This window comes from Rattus norvegicus, chromosome 2, assembly GCF_036323735.1.
Source record: "Rattus norvegicus strain BN/NHsdMcwi chromosome 2, GRCr8, whole genome shotgun sequence".
Lineage (NCBI taxonomy): Eukaryota > Metazoa > Chordata > Mammalia > Rodentia > Muridae > Rattus > Rattus norvegicus.
In genome coordinates, this window is record NC_086020.1 from 237,251,326 (window position 1) to 237,270,581 (window position 19,256).

At 45.1% G+C, this 19,256-nt stretch overlaps 1 long non-coding RNA gene across 4 annotated transcripts in view; it reads left to right on the forward strand.

The window, feature by feature from the left end:
- LOC102553018 (uncharacterized) overlaps nt 1-19,256 on the forward strand; it is a 75,666-nt gene that overhangs the window by 25,605 nt on the left and 30,805 nt on the right. The window contains exon 5 of one of the 4 annotated variants that reach the window (XR_005501390.2): nt 1,344-2,637. The exons of the other annotated variants lie outside the window; for them this stretch is intronic. This is a non-coding gene — a long non-coding RNA (uncharacterized LOC102553018). Of the gene's footprint in view, nt 1-1,343; nt 2,638-19,256 lie in introns of those variants that run through there. 4 annotated transcript variants of the gene reach the window in all.

A 19,256-nucleotide genomic window follows, 5' to 3' on the forward strand; every position in this document is an offset into this window, starting at 1 on the left:
GCCATGAAAGGTTACAGCAGTGGGGCCGAGGATGTTGGACAGAAGGGTTCTAAAAATAGACAGCAAGAGATCAAAGAGGCAGCAGTGGTGAGGAACCTTTCTGGCCTTGGTTCCCAAGAGCAGGGAAAGAACAACCAGCAGCCCTGACCATTCACCACCCATCCCTCCAATACCCACTGTCTTTTTGCAGAAGTTGGGATCGGGGGGTGCATGCCTCAGTCCTAGGTTTTGATTGTTTTGTACATGACTTATGAAATAATTTAAGACAAGTCAAGATACTGAATATTATGGAGATTTAACACCCCCTGCCACATTGCTAACGTCACAAGGAAGGTCTAAACATTTCTGATTAAAAGTCTCTGGTGTTTTTGCACCACAGGGTTAAGTCAGTGTTCTATTGTCTCTCAGGGCTGTGCCTTATTGTTAAGGATACTTCGAAAGTCAGTCGGGGCTGGGGATTTAGCTCAGTGGTAGAGCACTTACCTAGGAAGCGCAAGGCCCTGGGTTCGGTCCCCAGCTCCGGAAAAAAAAAAGAACCAAAAAAAAAAAAAAAAAAAAAAAAAAGGATACTTCGAAAGCCAAACACAGATGCATGCCACGTGCTCGGCCACAGCAACTTGGTTAGCTCCTCCCAGGTCTCTACAGATTCGGTCTGGCAAAGAGACAGACACTTTAGATATGCTGTCTAACTTCCTGTCCTGAAATACAACTTTGACAACAATGAGTCGAGTAAGTGAAGATGTGTTCAAACAAACAAGCAAAATCCAAAAGCCCCTTGGACCACCTATGTGAGTTTGAGTACATTTGTATGCGTGTATGTATTTCCATTTCCTGATTCTACAAACAGAGGAAGCAGACGATGTGGGATGAATCCCTTGGTGTCTCTAAACTGAATTTCCTCAACTGGAGGACAAGCCTACTGACATTTGGCCAAGAGACAGTGAATGTATGGACGTGTCCCAACTACACAGTGCTGTTCAAATGTCTCCCGGGTCACACTGCTGTCAGAGGCCCAGTCTGTGTCTTCAAAATGAACCCACTCCTTCCTACCCATGGAGGCCGCTTTTCTTTTTCTCCTTCTTCTTATTTCCTCTTCCTACTTCCTCTTCCTCCCTCCTCCTCCTCCTTTTTTTTTTTTTTTTTTTTTTTTTTGGTTTTTTGGATCTCCCTGTGTGGCTCTGGCTGTCCTAAAACTCACTCTGTAGACCAGGCAGGCCTTTTACTCACAGAGATCCATCTGCCTCTGCCTCCAAAGCACTGGGATTCAAGTCACACACCACTCCACCCAGTTTTAAAGGAGAGCCCTTTTCATCCGTTCTAAAGCTTTTATGGTGTCATTCCAGTGTGCAAGGCTCAGCCGCAGACAAGAAGAAGCAGCTAGCGATGACTCATACCCAGATCCTGCCTCAAGGAGTTCCGAGGACAAGGTTGCAGATAAAGTCCAGAAAAATGATCCTCTTGGGGCTCTGTCTTAGCTGCTGCTCATTGTATTATAACTAAGCAGAGTAAGGTTATTTACATGGGATTTGCAGTCCTTAAATATGTAAATATAAAAATGTGTGTTAATAAACCGACATTTGTCTGCTAATAGAATAATTACCATACGTACTATTACTGTACAGTTAGTCCAGAGTTCTGGGAGATGCTTGTGACTGCAAAGGTGTTTGGGTAGGTGCTGTGAGGCCTTTTGGTGGCTAAGGGTGTCAGGCAGTGCCCTAACCCCAGCCTTTCGAGGCAAGCAGTCCTCATTGGGCTTCCCCAAGCCAAAGCTGACCTGAAAGCAATTGGTGTCTCTGCTTCTGAAGAGAATTCTCCCATTTGTTTTCATTCTGAACCCTTGTCGTGGGAAGAGACAGGAGAGATCACTAGATGGCCTTGAAAATGAATGGAAATCTGCAACTGACAGAGGTGAGGAAGTGGGGGCATCTCCAGGACGAGACAGGGACCTGGGATAAGGTCTCTGACCCAAGAATCAACGCAAGTGACCTCAGCTGTGACTCACTACATTGGGGATATGGAACCTGAAGAGGCCACCTCCTGAGGTCAGACAGAAACTCCATGGAGCGATAGAGACGCCAGCCCAATTTCAACCTGAAATTTATCATGTCTACAAGAAATGCAGGCACGGGGGAGGGAGCAGAGACCGAGGGAATGGCCAACCAATAACCAGCCCTTTTGGAGACCCACCCCATGGCCAAGAACTAATCCCTGACACTATTAATGATACTGTGTTATGCTTACAGAAGGAGCATGTTGTCCTCTGAGAGGCTCCCCCAGCAGCTGACTCTGACAGATACAGACGCCCACAGCCAAACAGTAGATGGAGCTTGGGGACTCTTATGGAAGAATAGGAGGAAGGATTGTTGGTCTCAGAGAGGATAGGAACTCCACAGGAAGACCAGCAGAGTCATCTAACCTGGACCCTTGGGGCTCTCAGAGTCTGAACTACCAACCAAAGAACATACACAGACTGGACCTGGACATATATAGCAGATGTGCAGCTTGGTCTTCTTGTGGGTCCTACCTTGGTGGGAGAGGAAGCACGTAACCTCCCAGAGACTTGAAGTGCCAGGGTGGGGGCAAACCCAGGGGTCCGGTACCCACTCAGAGGAGACAGAGAGGGGAAGGATTGTGAGAGGGGGTGAGTGGGAGGGATCAGTGAGCAGGATGTAAAGTAAATAAGTAAAATTAAATATAATTTTTATTTAAAAAGTCTCTTTGCTTCAGCATTTTAGTGGTGGTGTAGTTTACAAATCTCTGAAGAATATAGAGATTGAGGAAAGACTTCTCCCAGAGGCAGAATCCTAATGTCTCAATGAGGAAACACACGATTGTGATCTTAAATATTGTACAGTTTGCTGTCAGTTCCGTAAAAGAATGTGATATTTGACTGGAGGAAATTCCTAGTCATTTGAATGTCACACAAAATCAGACTCTTACAAAACTCTAACTGGAAGCACATTCTTTGACTGAAGAATGGTTTCCCAAACACTTCACAGATAAGACACTAAAGGTCTTCAGAAAATACACGCCATGATACTGATCTCCTGTCCCAGGAGGAAGAAATGGTCCAAGTGACCTGAAGTCTCACAGCTCCTTTCCAGGGTAATTAGGAGGCCCGCATATTGGTCTTTAGTCAGCTTCTCCCCTAGGCTTTAGTAGATTCAAATCAGTATGAGAGATCTTAAATATGGCCCTAGGTAAAAGAAGCTATTGTGAGCTCAGGAGAGAGTCATGTTTCATGTGGTTCTCAGAGAAGGGCTACAGAACCATTAGGGGGCCCGTGGGTGCTAACATTTAGCTAATGAGTTCTACAGGATGGGAGAGGAGGAATGTGACTCTTCTGTGAGCAACAAGCACAGCCTTTAAGTCAAGATGTCCAACAGTAGCCTGAGGGTGAGACAGGGAATTCCCATCAGAATCCTTAGGAAATCACTCCAAAGAGGCTAGCAGCAACCACCTCCATCCCTGCAGTCTCTAAGCCCTCTGACTAAAAATCTTAGAGGAAGGGAGGAGTTAGGGGGAGGGAGAGGAAGATGAGAGTGGGGGGTGGGGGTGTGGAGGTGGGGGATGGAGTGAGAGAGACAGAGACAGAGACACAGAGAGAGACAGAGACAGAGAGAATGAGAGAGTGAGGTCAGTCAGTCAGATTTGTCTCAGACTGTGGTCCCTGTGACCCTTGGGTATAAGCAAAGCTAACAGTCAGCCTCTGGATTCAGTCAGTTGAAGCAACAAATATTCATCAAATCGCTACTCTTTACGATTTGTTAGCTGTCACAAATCTATTCTTTCCCCTGGTTGGGTCTGTGCTTTCACAAGTACTGTTACTATCTGCAACCTAAAATGGATGGCTGCTCCTGGTCAGATGAGGAGTGCACCCCTTTGCTGCTCCGGGCCTCCAACAAACCACTTCTGCCCTACTCCTGGACCTACATCAACGGATGGTTCTCAAAAAGTAGTTGTTGATTTGTTTGCCTTTTATTTTATTTTGAGACACAGTCTAAAGCCCAGGCTGACCTCGAGCTCCTCCCTCACGTAGCCAAGGATGACCTCAAATGTCTAATCCCGTTGCCTCGATCTCCCAAACCCTGGGATTGGGGACATATACCACCATACCACTTTATGTCGTGCTGGTGATCGAATCCTGGGCTTTTATGAGCGCTAGGCAAGCACTATAAGCTACATCCCAGACCCCGCTACCATTTTGGGGAGAGGGGTAGTGGGAATATCTCAGCTTTAATTTTGAATTGGTGAGTGGTTTTTAACTTTGTCAGAAGACCAGTGAGGATTAGGATTAAGAGGCAGGATCAGAAACCTACTCCCTAGGTTTCGCAGTATTGACTGCTACAGAACAAAGTATCCACAAGTTTTGCCACTTAAAGAAGCACCTATTATATGCTATGGGTCCTGTGGGCAGATATTAAGCAAAGCACTTGAGTCATGTTCCTTCCCTTCCTGATACTGATTGCAGTCACTGGGCTGGATGAGAGGACACACTCGGGCCAGCTGGAAGTGTGAGCTCAGCCAGACCTATCTCTGAGTTTCAACACACTCTGGGTGACTGCTTAGAATGCATGGTGGCCCACCACTCTAAGAGCAGGGATCCCCAGAGAACAAGGGGGAAGCTTCCTTGTCTCTTCTGATATAACCTCAAGAGACTTGTAGCATGGCCTCTACAGGATTCTCTTGGTTACAAGAACACGCCAAGTTTTAGGTTCCTTTCTTGACAGGAGGCCACAGTTTAAAAAAGCTTCAGAGGTATTGTGAAAGCTGTCTTTTACAATACACTGTCCCACGGTGGCCCCATCTGTTACTGAATACCCAGTTCTTGCCTAGGCATTGTTTACTGCATCTACTCAAAAACAAAGCCACTTCCTCCCCTCCCTTCTTCCTTATTTCCCTTCCAGCCAGCTAAGAGGTATCAGACTTACCAGAGGTAGCTTAAGAAAGAAGCAGAATTGATGGGCTTTACTGGACTCGGTCCTTGGGGGTAGGGCATAATCATGGTGAGAAGAATGAAGGTTTTGCTGAGGAGATGGTTCTCAGGCTACATTCCGCTCGGCAACGGGGAACTCTGTTCTCCCATAAGCCAAAATCACAGAAGTACACAAAGATATGCAAAGAGAGATTCTGACCGAAAAGATCCTGTTGGAACCAAGCAACCAGGCTTTGAAGCTTGTTTGAAGATGGTGACTTTGATGGTACAAGGTTGCAATGAGAGGTGAGAATTTAAGACAAAAAAAGGAGACCTGTGGGTGAGGGAGCTTTGGTGAGAGCCGTCACTCAGAATTCCTGTGTTAGAGACTTACTCCCTGCGGTGAGATATTTAGCAATATCTGGAGGTGGAACCTCTGGGAGGTAATCGATGATTAAGTCATGAAAGTTCCCTCCCCTCCCCCACCCCCTTCACGGTATGAAAGGCTTTTCAAGGAGAGAAAGAGAGAACAAAGCCAGTCTTTGTCCTACCTTGCTATGTGAGGTCCTCTGCAAACAGGTTTGCAGCAAGTGGCCCTTGCCAGATGCTAGAGAAATGTCAGCACCATGATCTTACAATCTTTAGCCCTTAGAACCATGAAATAACAACAACAACAACAACAGCAGCAGCAGCAACAACAACAACAACAGCCTCTATCAACTTTCCGGTCTCACACACACTTTGTTATAAGTAAGACGCACAGACAGAGACAGAAGGGGAGTAGTAGGCCATGCTGGACAGAGAGAGGTTGGTTTTCTTTGTCCTCTTATCTATAAAATAGCTGAGCTGGACACAGGCGGTGGCTTAGACAGGAGACGTTCATCACTGGGCTCAGCCATTCCTTTACCAAAGACTCGAGCAGATGTGTTCGGATTGAACACTGGGCGAAACCACTCATCCTTCGGGATTCCGTGCCACCTACGCTTACCCTACTGACTGTATGTCCCACGGGCACGAAGAACCTTCCATTTCCCGAATCCACGCTGAATCTTGGCCCTAGTTGTTTCCTCCAACATATCCTCAAATTGTCAATTTTCTTGCTAGCCTCTGAGCTAACCAAGCTCCTTCACACTGGAGAGGCCCTCCCCTAGTCCCTCTAGTACTCCATTAACACCCACCTGAAGTGTCACCTCTGCGAAGGCCGTCACAGCAGGCTGCCATCTTATTTCCCACAATGCTCTGCTCCCTGCTAACTCATTTCCTATTTGTTTGCCCCATCACATCTCTCAAGAGGACAGACATTTCTCTACCTAACCTCTGCACCACTGATGTTTCTCAAAGACTCAGAACATAATAGGGGACAGTTCGATGTTAAATGAAAGAGGTAAATTTGGAAATTTATTTAATTTGTGCTGGTCTTCACTTCGGATCCAGAAAATACTACACTTCAAGCGGGCAAAGGCTGGCACCATTCATCCTACACTGGCCGGTGGTGTTTAAGTCTCGTCAGAGGATGCTGGGTTCTGTTGGCAATGGCTACCAAGAAGCCTGGGAAACCAGCCAGTGAAAACCAGCATGTCCCAGAGCAGCGGAGCTCTATTCACAAACACTGTTTATTTCTGTTTCTCAAAGGTGCCCTGAGCAGCCCAATCCAGTGGGCTCTCAGGTCCCTGTAACTATTAAAGCTGGCAATTCCTCGCCTGGTTGCAGAGCTTTGAGCATCCTACGTCTGTCTCCCAGATTTCTACTAGCATTCTTCTCTATGAAAGGCTGACACTCGTGGCTGGTTTAGATCCTTGTCAGCATCTGTATTCTTTTTTTAAAACCTAAGGTCACACATTCATAGAGCCCTTGCTGACACTGGGGATAATGGGGGTGGCGGAGGGGTGGGGGGGACTCAGTTTATACATACGGTAAGTCCTAAAGAATGTCCTGTGGGCAGAGCACAGCTTTCTTGGGAGAAGTTGTTTTTGTGGGGTTTCAGAGCCTGGGGAGATGGGACGTTTTCTATGCACAGCCTCATGTAACAGACAGCAGCTGGTAGAGCTCTGGTGCTGCCCTGCCTATGGCCAGGTGGCAGCAGATGTGTGAGGTCTTCCTAGGCCTGAATAGGACACCTGACCTCAAGAAGATCCACCAAGGGGTTGGGGATTTAGCTCAGTGGTAGAGCACTTGCCTAGCAAGCTCAAGGCCCTGAGTTCGGTCCCCAGCTCCAAAAAAAAAAAAAAAAAAAAAGAAGATCCACCAAATCCCAGCTTTCTGTTACCTGCCTGGGTCCTTCTCCGGGCATATTAAATAAAGCATGTCACATTTGCATCCTCCTGAGTATAATATCTTGATTTAATTTTAACCATAAGCAGACACTGTGCCTCTCTAGATTTCAGTTCCAAAATGCTAAGGTGATGCATATATGAAAATGATATTTTTTTAAAAAGATATATCTTATTTTCTGTTCTGCCTGCATAAATGTCTGTGCACCACAGATGTGACTGGTGTCCACAAAGGCCAGAAAGAGGCGTCAGATCCTCTGGAACCGGAGTTCCAGACAGTTGTAAGCTAAGGTCAGGGTCTAGACAGGGAAGCAGAAATTAAGCAGATATTTTTTGTGCTTAGGATCGGAGCCCACTACAACAGCTCCCAGCAGTAACTTGGGCCCCATGAGCAGGATTGCCGCCGTGTAAATTCTCAGGCTTCCTTCCTAGTTTATTGGATGAGAAACCTTGGCATGAGGCACAGCAATCTTTATTTAACGAGTCTTCCAGAAGATTCTGGAGATGACAAAGTTTGATAGCTATCAACTGTACAGCCCCTGTCAGCGTAGAGCAATGTGTTTTGGGGGATGAGAACTGTCACTCTTCACACTCTGCAGATGCTGCTTAGTTGAGCCATAGTCTAAGTGTGTTGTATGGAAATAATTCCAAAAAAAGTGTATGTATAGATGAGGCTATGCCCTAGTAGTTCAGTTACCCAAAATGACTTAGCTTTCCTCGATAAGAACTGATAATCACAAGCTTCACCAGAAAAAAACAAAAAACAAAAAAAACAACTCCATCATTTTGGGTCAAATTTAAAGCAAGCTTTATTCAATATTAAATACTGACCAAGGGATGAACTTTGGTCAGGACCATTCTCTGTAATCTCCCAACTGAGAATGACCTTGAGCCACGGGTTGCAGGGGCTTATAAAGGCAAACCTATAGGCCACCGTACTTTTCCATGAGGCTTTGTTATTTTCCAAGAACTACAACTCCCAGCATCCAGGAAGTTACCTGGTTCCTAGGCAGGTGGGGCTTATAGGTTAATTTTGGGCATCACAAGAACCTGTCTAATTGTGTGTGATCCAGTGCCCTGCAGGACTTCTCAGAGCTTTTGACTCCTGAGTGTTTAATTAAGACTCTCCGAAAGAGGACATTCTCTGTCTTACAAGGTACATCTTCTAGTTTAACTCCTCTTTTCTGGATTTTCCCTAATTTCTCAAATAAAGCCCACCTGTTATTAAGTCTTTGAAAAAGAACATTTCTCCCACACAAATGATTGTGTGCTGTCCTATGCTTAAATTTTTTTTTCTTAAAGGACTATATTGGCTCTCAGAGTTTAGAAGTGTCTGTATATGATGTTTATCTCTAGTCTCTATCTTTCATGGTCTGCCTTTGATCTGACAGTATTGAGAAGGAAGAACCAGTAACAAGGCCTTAGTTGACTTTACTCAGCTGTAACAGAAAACCCCAGCTTAGACAATTTGCAAACACCGATATATTGGCTCACAGTTCTAGAGACTGAGAGATTCAATGTCAAGTTGGCAACCTCTGGTAAGGACATTTTTGGGTCACAGAAAGTCCATGGGCTAGACACAAGCAAAGGAAGGCTGAACTCTCCCCTCTGTGAGGAACCCATGCTCCCCATGGCTACAATTGTAACTGACAAGATGGTTATATTTTATTCTTGAGAGTAGAACTCTTCTGGGTAATTTCTTCTGCAAAGTGAGACAATGAATGCTGTCAAATCAATCCTGTCTCTAACACATGGTCTTGGGGGAACACATTCAAGACCTAGCAAAGAGATGCTGGGACCTTGAAGTGTTCGTCAATATGATTTGAGACACAGAACACTGATCTTCCCAACCACACCAGAAGTTTAGAAGTACCCATGCCTATTAGTAAGAAAACCATATAAATAAGGATAGTGAAAGAAAAGAGATTTGTTCAAAGTCATGTGACTGTTCATATAACAGAATTGGTCAAACTTAGAGTTTGTCATAAAATCCTAAGCCCTTGAATTTGAGACTATGCTCTTGTCTCCTTAGAAACAGGAGGCACACACAAGACGACCCATTGTATCTGATCACGCCCCCCCCACTCCCCTCCTTTTAAAAAGTATCCTTTGCATGGAATGTATTTGAGTAGAATTTATTTAGCAACATAATATCTGTTCATTATTTAGACTAGGGGGGGACCTAGGGTAAGGGAAGGAAATTAAGAAAGGGAACATTCTGGATATAGTTACATCTTGTGTGTGCCTCCTTCTCAAACGCAGGGCTGTTCCCTGAGCAGCTTCCCAGTGAAAGAGGCATTCACTGCTAGCAAGAGCAGGCCTCCCGCTGCCAAACCTGGCTGCTCGTCAGCAAGGAGAGACAGGGGAAGATTAATAGTGGGCTGCCATTTTCAACACACCTTAGCAACTCTACAGAGAGTAAAAATGGATCCTTATCTGGAAAGAAAAAGCATAAAATGCTTCAAGAAACTTCCAGTCTGTCTGGTTCCCTGGGCTGGGTCTTATTGTCATGATGAAACCATGAGCTAGGTGTTTTCTTCTGCAAAGAGCCTGCAGCCTCTACGTTATTCACGGTGAAGGATGTTCAAGCCCTGCTTCTCTCTTCTCCTCCAGTGTTCCTTTCTCTGCCTTTGAAAGGGTCACATAGCTGCTGGGAGTCTCATCTGGCTCAGCTTGGTGCCTGTGAGGAAGGAGGGCAGAGTTTAGGCTGTTGGATGAAGCCAGGGAAAGTCTGAGTGGCAAGGACAAGGGGGTTGTTGACTTTGCTGAAAATACTTCTCGAAAAATACCTGCTGTATGGCTGGGTTGTGGAGTTCCCCCCTACCCCATCCCCAGCTCCCATTGCTGCTCCAACCCCCTCCTTTTAAATAAACGCGTAGAATTCCAGTCCTGTACAGAGGAAGTTAGAAATGAACCCCGCTGTTGCTATTCTCCCAGGCATCTGTGTAGGTGTGACAGAGTGAATAGGCCCTTTGGGAATTTTAAGGGGAATCCTCTAGAGCCAAATTCCTCAATGAGGGCAAACTTCCATCAGCTGTGTAAATAGTGGGGCAATGTGTGGAGGCCACAGGCGGTCTCCTGATAGTCAGCTACTGTGCTCAGGTAGGTAAAAGGAGCCGTGTTCCATCCACCCCGAGGCCTCCAGGACGAGAGCTGGGTTTTGTGGTTCCCAGTGAGTGGGTGGCTAGGAATTCCCTCTCCGCTTCAGCTAGTACAGAGGGCAGTCTGACTAAGCGAGATAGTGCTGGCTGGGGAAAGCCAACACCCAACGTGGCTCCTGGTGTCTGAGTGTGTGAGGAGAACTGTAACTCCTATCTGGCGCTACAAGTAGCCACTCACTGGCAGCCAGCCCAGGGGCTCAAGAGATTCCTGTCCAGTGGGACAGTGTGCTCTGAGAACTGTTTATTTAACTGTTTTTATTTAAAACACGGGGTTAAATGCAATTCATGGATCCTGTTTCTTTACTGCCTACATCTGTAGGAGGGCAGAAACCCCAGGAAGTGAGGCTATGTACCTGTCCAGCCATGACTATACTCATGGTTACATGTTGAGTCTTGGTATACAGGGATGCTAACCTCGACTCTTCTACGTATGGAAATCTGGATATTGGGTCCAGTTCTCGGCTCCACAATTGTTCAGAAGTTCCTCTCTTCCTCTGACATACAATCTAGCTTGAATGAAGGAGGAGACATAAACACTAGGCAGGTATAGTGCTTTAGCTGTATTGGTGTGTAATGCGTTCTTGAGCCTATGAACAAATTGGCAAGAGGTAAATCATAGATCTCCTTTTCGTAAACATATTTCCAATACCAAATAACAAGAAAATAAAATAAAAACAAAAAGCAACACGACTGCTACAAAAGTCGTAATATATCTTTCCGCACTCAGCTTAGGAAGCATTGGCAGAAGCCCAGGGGACATCCAACTGGGGGAAAAGGTTCTCTACTTCAGGCTCTCTCCAGTTTGCCATGGACGATATGATTGTGTTGAGTTAATGGTGTCTAGCCTCCATTATCAATAACGCCAATACTGATTTTCTTCTCTCTGAGCTCTACATCTGTAGATATAAAAACCTGATCAAAATATTTACTCACGCATATAGTCTTGCAGGAAGCTGTGTCCTCATGTCCAACAGAGCCATCTTCCTGCCAAGGCTCAGTTTTGCTACCACCAGTTTAAAGAGCCTTGCTTTTCATTTCTTTGGTGATCCTTCAACCCGCCTATGCCATCACAGGTTAGCAGAAATCAAGGCTGTATGCTGGTGTGGGAATGATTGATGGAGACAGTCAGCTTTAGGATGATAGGTCCAGGGGGACAGGGATTCCTGAAAGACAGGCTCAGAGACAGCTGCTGTGTGCTGTGTGCACCCTTAACAAGTCTGCCTCAAAGCATTCTGGGGGCAGTAGGCCTCCAGTGTAGACCCCACTGCATCTGTGTCTTGCTTCCTGGTGTTGTCATAAAATACCTTGGCAAAAGTAACCTGGGGGAAAGGGGTTTATTTAAGCTCATGGTTCCAGGTCCATCAGACTAGGGAAGGCACTAATTGGAGTCGAGCGCCATGTGTCTGAAAATATACTGGGGGACCATACAGGGGCCTACATGCTGACACCATCACCTTATGTGTGGCTTAGCCTCACCAATATATTGCTTGAGATTGTGGATAAACTATTGTAGAATGCCGTGCTCCAGGCATGACACTCCCCTTACCGTCCTGAACATCCCAAGTAGCTGGGATGACTCCCTCACAGTATGAATAAGATTGGGCTCTGTTAATTTGTCTTGGGAGGAAAGGAAGGTGTTCATGAAGTTCCCTCCCCATCCTCAACAATATAGGAGCAATTCACATGGTCTATGGGAGGAAGAAGGGGCACTTTCTTCAGTGGCATTGTTGCTAGCAAGTTGCCTCTGTCCTTGTGAGAATGCTCTCAGCCTAATCATAACAGATGTGCACCCACACACACATGCATACACACATAGGCATGCACAAACACAAAAGTTATTTATTTATTTGCTCCAATGAATAACCCTAATTACATTTGCAAATTAATTACAAATTCATGTTTTAGTCTATCCAGGCTGCTCTAACGTTAATATCATAATTAATCTGAGCCCAGGCTAACCCGGGTAGTTTTTAACAACAGCACGTATTTCTTTTAGTCTGGAGGCTATGCAGGCTGTGGTAAGCACTGCCTCTGGGCTCATAGACGGGATCTTTTCATGCTGTTCTCATACAACTAAAGAGACCAGAGGGCACACTGGGATGTTTTTTATATGAACTCTTATCCCATTTATGAGGGTTCTGCTCATCTGACACAATCACATTCCAAAGACTTCCCATCCAAAAACCATCACATTGGGAGTTAAGTATCAACAAATGAATTCTGAGGAGGCCTGGATGTTCAGTTTATAGCAACATGTAAAAACTCTATGAACTATTTTTAAAGAGGGGCGAGCAGAGCGATGATGCCTCCCTGAGTAGAAGCACAAGCACTGGTGGCTGGAGCACAGTCTTGGGACTGGCATCCAGGTGAAAGGAGGGCACCTGCTTTAGGAAATTGTCATCTGATTCCCATATATGCATCATAACAAATGTGCACATGCATGCATGCACATGCCCACACATATATGCACACACATGCGCACTCATGCACACACACATGCCTGGACACATGCGTGCACACACAGGCACACACAGGCATACACACACACATAAACACACATGCACGCATATATGCACGTATACATGCACACATGTGCAAACATACACATGCACACACATGCATACATGCACAAACACAAAGTTTGTTATTTATTTATTTATTTATTTATTTATTAGCAAAGAAGTGGTTTTAGTTGTTGATCATCACGGGATTGTACTGTATCTCACAAGCAAACAAACAAAACCATTGTCTAGGCTTGGGCTACAACATATGATCAAGTGCTATGAAAGCATTTTCATATTTTTTTTTTTCCTTTTAAACTGTAACACTGTAACTGTAGGGACTCGGGTCAAAGACTAAAATTTTTTTTTAATCTGCACGTCTGAGTGTGCATGTGGGTGCGCGTTCGTATTCAAGCACACTCATGTGAAGCAGAGGACAGAGTCAGTTCTCTCCTGCCACCATGTGTGGTCCAGGGATGGCACTCAGGTCTGCCAGCCTGGCAGCAAATGTCTTGACCCGCTGAGCCCCAGGTGCAATTTTTAATGAAAGTGCCAAACTTTTAGACCGGACAAATGATAGTCTTTTCTATAACAGGTGCCGGGGAAATTGGCTGTCCGTGTGAAAACAATAAAACTGTTGCAGATTCGCTTCTTGGTGGGGTTCTTGTTTTGTGCTCATGAAGACAGAGGTACACAGAGTACACAGGATATGCTGACTGAAAGAGGAGTCTCTCAACAGCAGAGAGGGAGAGAGGTTGAGAGGAACCCGAGAGCGAGTTACACCAAGAGGGATCATAGGTTCTGGTGGGCTGTGATTGGCTGGTGCGAATGGGGCATGGTGGGTCCTGATTGGCTAGTGCCTGTGAGGGAAGAAATGGTGGGTTTTGATTGACTGGTGCCTGTGATGGGGGGACATCGGTGGAGGGGGAGAACTAGAGTGATTAAAATTGTATGAAAATAGGTTAATGAAACCCATTGGTCTCTACCAAAAAATTAAGAACTACTAGTAACTCACTTAAGGTGCTATGGCCCCAGGGTGTGCTTATAGAAACAGTAACAAAAAGACATAGGTTATTTCTTCTCTTTTTTGCTTAAAAGAATTTCTGAATTTTTAAAGGAAGTTAGGTTTAGCCTGAGCATTACAACTCCTTTTTCAAAGGAAGCAAAGGTCATAATTTAGAAACAGTGCCTTTCTGTAGCCCTGCAGGATGAGGCTTGATGGAGACTGGAGAGAGGGAGGGAGTCTTTTGAAGCCTGGAAACTCAGTTCTCACCCACTGGAGAACAGTATGTTTGAAGTAGTTAATTTTCTCATCATTGTGACCAACACTTGACAAACACAATTAAAGGAAAGACAGGTTGGCTCATGGTTTGAGGGCACCGTCCCCCGTAATGGAGCAGTCATGGTAGCAGTCAACCATGGTGGACCATAGTGGACAGTCGAGGCAGCAGGACTGAGAGATGGACCATCACGTTGTACCTATTGCCTGGAAGCAGAGAGGATGAATGCCAATGCTCATCTTGTTTGCCCATTTTATTTCCAGCCTAGGGAATGACGCCACCCACACTTAGAGTGGATCTTCCCATAATAGTTAACCCAATCTAGAAAATTTCTCACATCACCATCTGGAGGGTGTGTGTGTGTGTGTGTGTGTGTGTGTGTGTGTGTGTGTGTGTGTTTGGAGGCCAAGAGTCCATATTAAAAGTCTTCCTTAGTCACCAGTTAAGTTAGACTGGCTGGCTAGTGAACTCTAGGAATGTGTTTGATTCTGCAGCCCCCAGGGCTGGGTTAAGGGATACAACACCAAGCCTGCTGGGGATAAGAACTCCGGCCCTCACCCTTGGGCATGTAGGCACACTTCTGTAATCCCAGCACAGGGGAGGCAGAGATGAGGGAGCTCAATGGTCAAATAGCCTACTGCAATGAGAGGCTTTCATAAAGTGAGGCTGAGAGGCCAGGGAGATGCGTTATTTGGTTAAGGGGCTTGCAGTGTGAGAATGATGACCTGAGATTCCTGGAATACGCATAGACAGATGGACTTTGTAGATGTCGGCTGTAACCCCTGTGCCTGCAGCAAGATGGGAAGTGGAGACAGGAGGTCACCAGACTGCTGCAGGCAGTCTCTCCCTCCCTCTCCCCCTCTCTGTGTGTGTACATGGGTGTAAGTGTACACAAAGGATAGAAACTCAGATCCCCCTGGAGCTCGAGTTACAGGCTGGGTCACGTGAGTGGCTGGAAACCAGCTCGGTCCTCTGTAAGAGCAATACAAGCTCCTTCCTATTGGTCAGTCTTCCCAACCACAGTAAATTCATTAAAAGTAAATAGACAGGGGGTTGGGGATTTAGCTCAGCGGTAGAGCGCTTGCCTAAGAAGCGCAAGGCCCTGGGTTCGGTCCCCAGCTCCGAAAAAAAGAACCAAAAAAAAAAAAAAAAAAGTAAATCGACAGGGACTGGAGAGATGGTTCGGTGGTTAAGAACACTCACTGTTCTTGCAGAGGACCTGGGTTTCGTTCTTAGCCCCCATGTCTAGTAGCTGATAGCTGTCTGTAACTCCAGTCCCAGGAAAATAGATGCCCTCTTCTAACCTTCATGAGGTACAGAGATATACATACAGGTAGGCATGCATACACACTTAATAAAAATAGGTAACTGACCAAAACTATAAATAAATACATAGAATAGAGTAAAATAAAGGACACTTGATGCCAGCTGCTTCTGGCCTCCCCACTCGCACACGTGAAGTGTACTCACATACATACACCCACAGACATGTATACACACATATACCATACATACACACACACAAAAATATGTTTACACACATATACCACACACATGCACACAGACATGTATACACACATATAACACACACACACACACACATAGAGCACACACGCAAAAGCACTCTTAGTTTTCTAACGTACCCCCTTCCCCAAAGTTTGAGGCTTTTCTGAAACAAGTTATAAATGTAAGTGCAAATAAGTGCTATCTAGTCCAAAATTACACTGCCTAGACATAGTAACATGTAATTGTTTGTAACTTATATAGAGGTATGTGCTAATATAATTACATAAAGGCTTTAGAAGATGGACAGATCTCCTGGGGACCTCTGGAAAAAACAGAGACATTTGGAAAATTGAATAAGAGCTCATGCCATATTTAAACATTTGTGCAGGAATAAAGGCGCTCCAGCCAGCTACAGGCTGTGTGTTTAACTTCCACTGCGAATATTTTCATAATTTTGGTTTGGTAAATAAGCAACTCCTCTTCAGCCCTCGGGCAGTGATATTTAGGTGGTGCAGAGGGAACAAGGCTGAAATTGGAGCGCGAGGGATTTAAGTTAGAACGTAAGCATTTCATGACCGGGAGGAACAGAGGAACAACTTCCTGAGATCGTTGTGAAACCCCGTTCTCTAGAGGGCTGCAGCATAGGATCGATTTCCACGTCTGGTTTAAATCTGGCACTGCCTAAGGTTGAGGGAAATCCAGAGTGCTTTATTCTGGGCCTCGTCTGTGTTTTGAAGACCTTTAAAAAGTGGTTTCCTCATTTAATGTTGGAGACAAGAAGAATTTGGGTTGTACAGTAGCAACAATAGTTTTTAAAGTGTTCCTTCTCCTTATGCGAGTTTTGCTTCACAGGCACAAGGCTCACTGCTTAAGACTTACATCAAGTGCTCCTGGAAAAAGAGAATCTCGGACTACACACACTCCCGGCCCATGACCGTTCTCACTGCTGCTTTGGTGCACTGTGGTTTTGGTCACGTGTATATACAACAACAATGTTCAAATAAGTAGTCATAGGAACCTCTCCTGGCACATGCAATATATGCTATCCATATGTAATGTATCATTATGCACAGAGGGGAGGGGCAGAAGGCCTGGGAGCTCTTGGCAGCTGCGCTGTCTGGTTAGAAAAGGAAGTTAAGGAGTTTGGACATTCAGTTCTGAGAGTACCCCTGAGTCAACAGGATTTTAATTATGTATGTGGCCTAGAAGAGACATTTACGCAAGAGGAACATATTGTTGTCAAATGTGTTTGTGATTTGCTCATGGTTCAGAATTGGAAAGAAGCCTAAAGTAACTTCTGAAGGTGCAGGACTGAACTCTGGAAGAGCATGACTCAAAGGTACCTGGGCCAGGAGGAAATAACCCATCACCTTGGTTCTCCACATCCCACTCCGCACCCCGCCTCTTGCCTAACACAATCCTTTTTATTTTACACTATTTTTACACTATTATCCTGACAGTATTCTACACTGCTTGTATTTTATCTAGTCAGGTGTCACAGAGCACACTTGTGAGAGCCTTTACTCAGGAGGCAAGAGTAAGGAGATCTCAAGTTCAAGGCCAGCCTGAGGTACAGAGGAAGGTTCTGTTTCATAAAAACAAAACAACACCAAAAGAAAACCCTTTGCTTTAAACCTTTCCCCTCACAATGAGGCAACTTGGAGAGTTGCTTTTAACTTTATCATGCCCTGGTGTGTTCTTTTAGGGTAAGATTATTTGGGAATAGTTTTTGGAAAAGTGGAAACTGTTGCCCTGATGAGGCACGGAATGCTTATTCCGAGTTATAGCGGCTATAATAGGTCTATCCTAGGTCTTATGGCTAAAGTAGAGGGGTTCAGGAGCCTTAAGAAGGCCGTGCAAGGCAAAGAATTAAGCTTTCCCAACAGTAAGCTTGACTCCAATGATTATTCACTGACAGGCAGAATCCTTTGCTTAAATTTCAAAGCACCCAGGAAGTGTCAATTCTATAATTATTCCTCAAGTGTAGCCCCATGAATAGCCTCATTTAATTTATCTTCTGAGTTTATCTTTATTTTAAATTTATTTTCTCGACATCCCCCACGCCCATCCAGGTATATTGTATCGTCTGATGACGTTTTTTGCTTTGAATAGCTAACTGTTATTGAACTCGGTATGAGTTAGCTTTCTGCCTATGACAAAATGCCAGAGGGAAGTCAGTATGTGAGGAAGAACTGTTTGCTTTGGCTCTGAGTTTCAGAGGTCTCTCTAGTGGTTGCTTTCAGCCTATGCCAGGGATAGAAAGTATGTTAATGAGGAGGATGGTTCTCCTGGCAGCCAAGGAGAGAGACACGGAAAAAGCCAAACTTCCCCTCAGGAGCTTGTGTCCAGTGATCTTTCACTAGGACCTAGCAGACAAAGTTCATCATCAGCCCCCAAGAGCACCACAGGGTGGGAACACCTTTGGGGAAATACTTAAGATCCAAACCAGAACAAACGAGCCATCCTAGACATTGTCTTAAGGGCTTTCTTTATATTGCCCAATTTTCACAACAAGCTATCGGAAGCAGCGAGATTTATTAGCAATGCAATTGAAACTGGAAGGGACTGTGCCCAGGCAGGAAAGTCAACTTGCTCAAGGTCACATACCTAGAAACAAAGCCAACCGTAGGACTCTGAGCCTCTGTCTTTAGTCTCAAGCTGTCATATATACCTCCTTGAATAACGAACTCAAGGGTTTTTAAAAATTATTTGACAACTTCACAAAAGTATATAATACTATTTTGGTCATTTTCATCTCTTTCATTTTTCTTTTTCTTGAAGATCAGGTGTTAATTCCCAAGGCCTCTTTTATTCCCATTAAAAGCTGATAGAACACTGAAGAGAGTGAGTCAAAGGTACCTGGATCAGGTACCCATATCCTTGGCTCTCCACACCCCACCTCTTGCCTAATAAACCCCTTTTTATTTTACACTATTTTTACACTACTATCCTGACAGTATTTTATACTTTTATTTTATCTAGCCAGATGTCAAGGTTAAATTTAAGTTAAAAAGAAAATAGTAAGGCTGTTTTGATGACTCAGCTGGTTAGAGTGCCTACAGGCAGGCCTGTTGATCTGAGTTCAGTTCCCGTGATCCATATGGAGGAAAGAAAGGCCAGAACTCAGACAGGTTACCCTCTGATCTCCACTCACATGCACATAAATGAACATATAAATGGACATATGAGGTGGCTTAATGGATGAAAGGTATTGCTGACAAGGTTGTTGACGGAATTTGGTCCCCTCTGCTTCCATAGTGGGAAAACAGAACAAACTCCATGTGCACACACACAAACACACACATAAACACACATAAACACACATGCACACGCACACACACACACACGCACACACACACACACACACACACGCATGCATGCGCTCGCATGCTCGAGGTTCAAAAGAGACCTTTACCCTTGGCTTTCGTCTTCCCCTTCCTCCTAAGTCCATCTACAGTCGTTTCTTTGTCTGTGTTGGTTTTGTTGTCTTTTGTTTTGTGGTTGTGTTTGCTGTTTTTTGAGACGGCTTTCACTAGGTAACCCTGGCTAGTCTCCAACCTTCAGTCCCCCTACCTTTGCCTCCCAGTGCTAGGGTCACGGGCTTGTACCGCCAATGCCCAGCT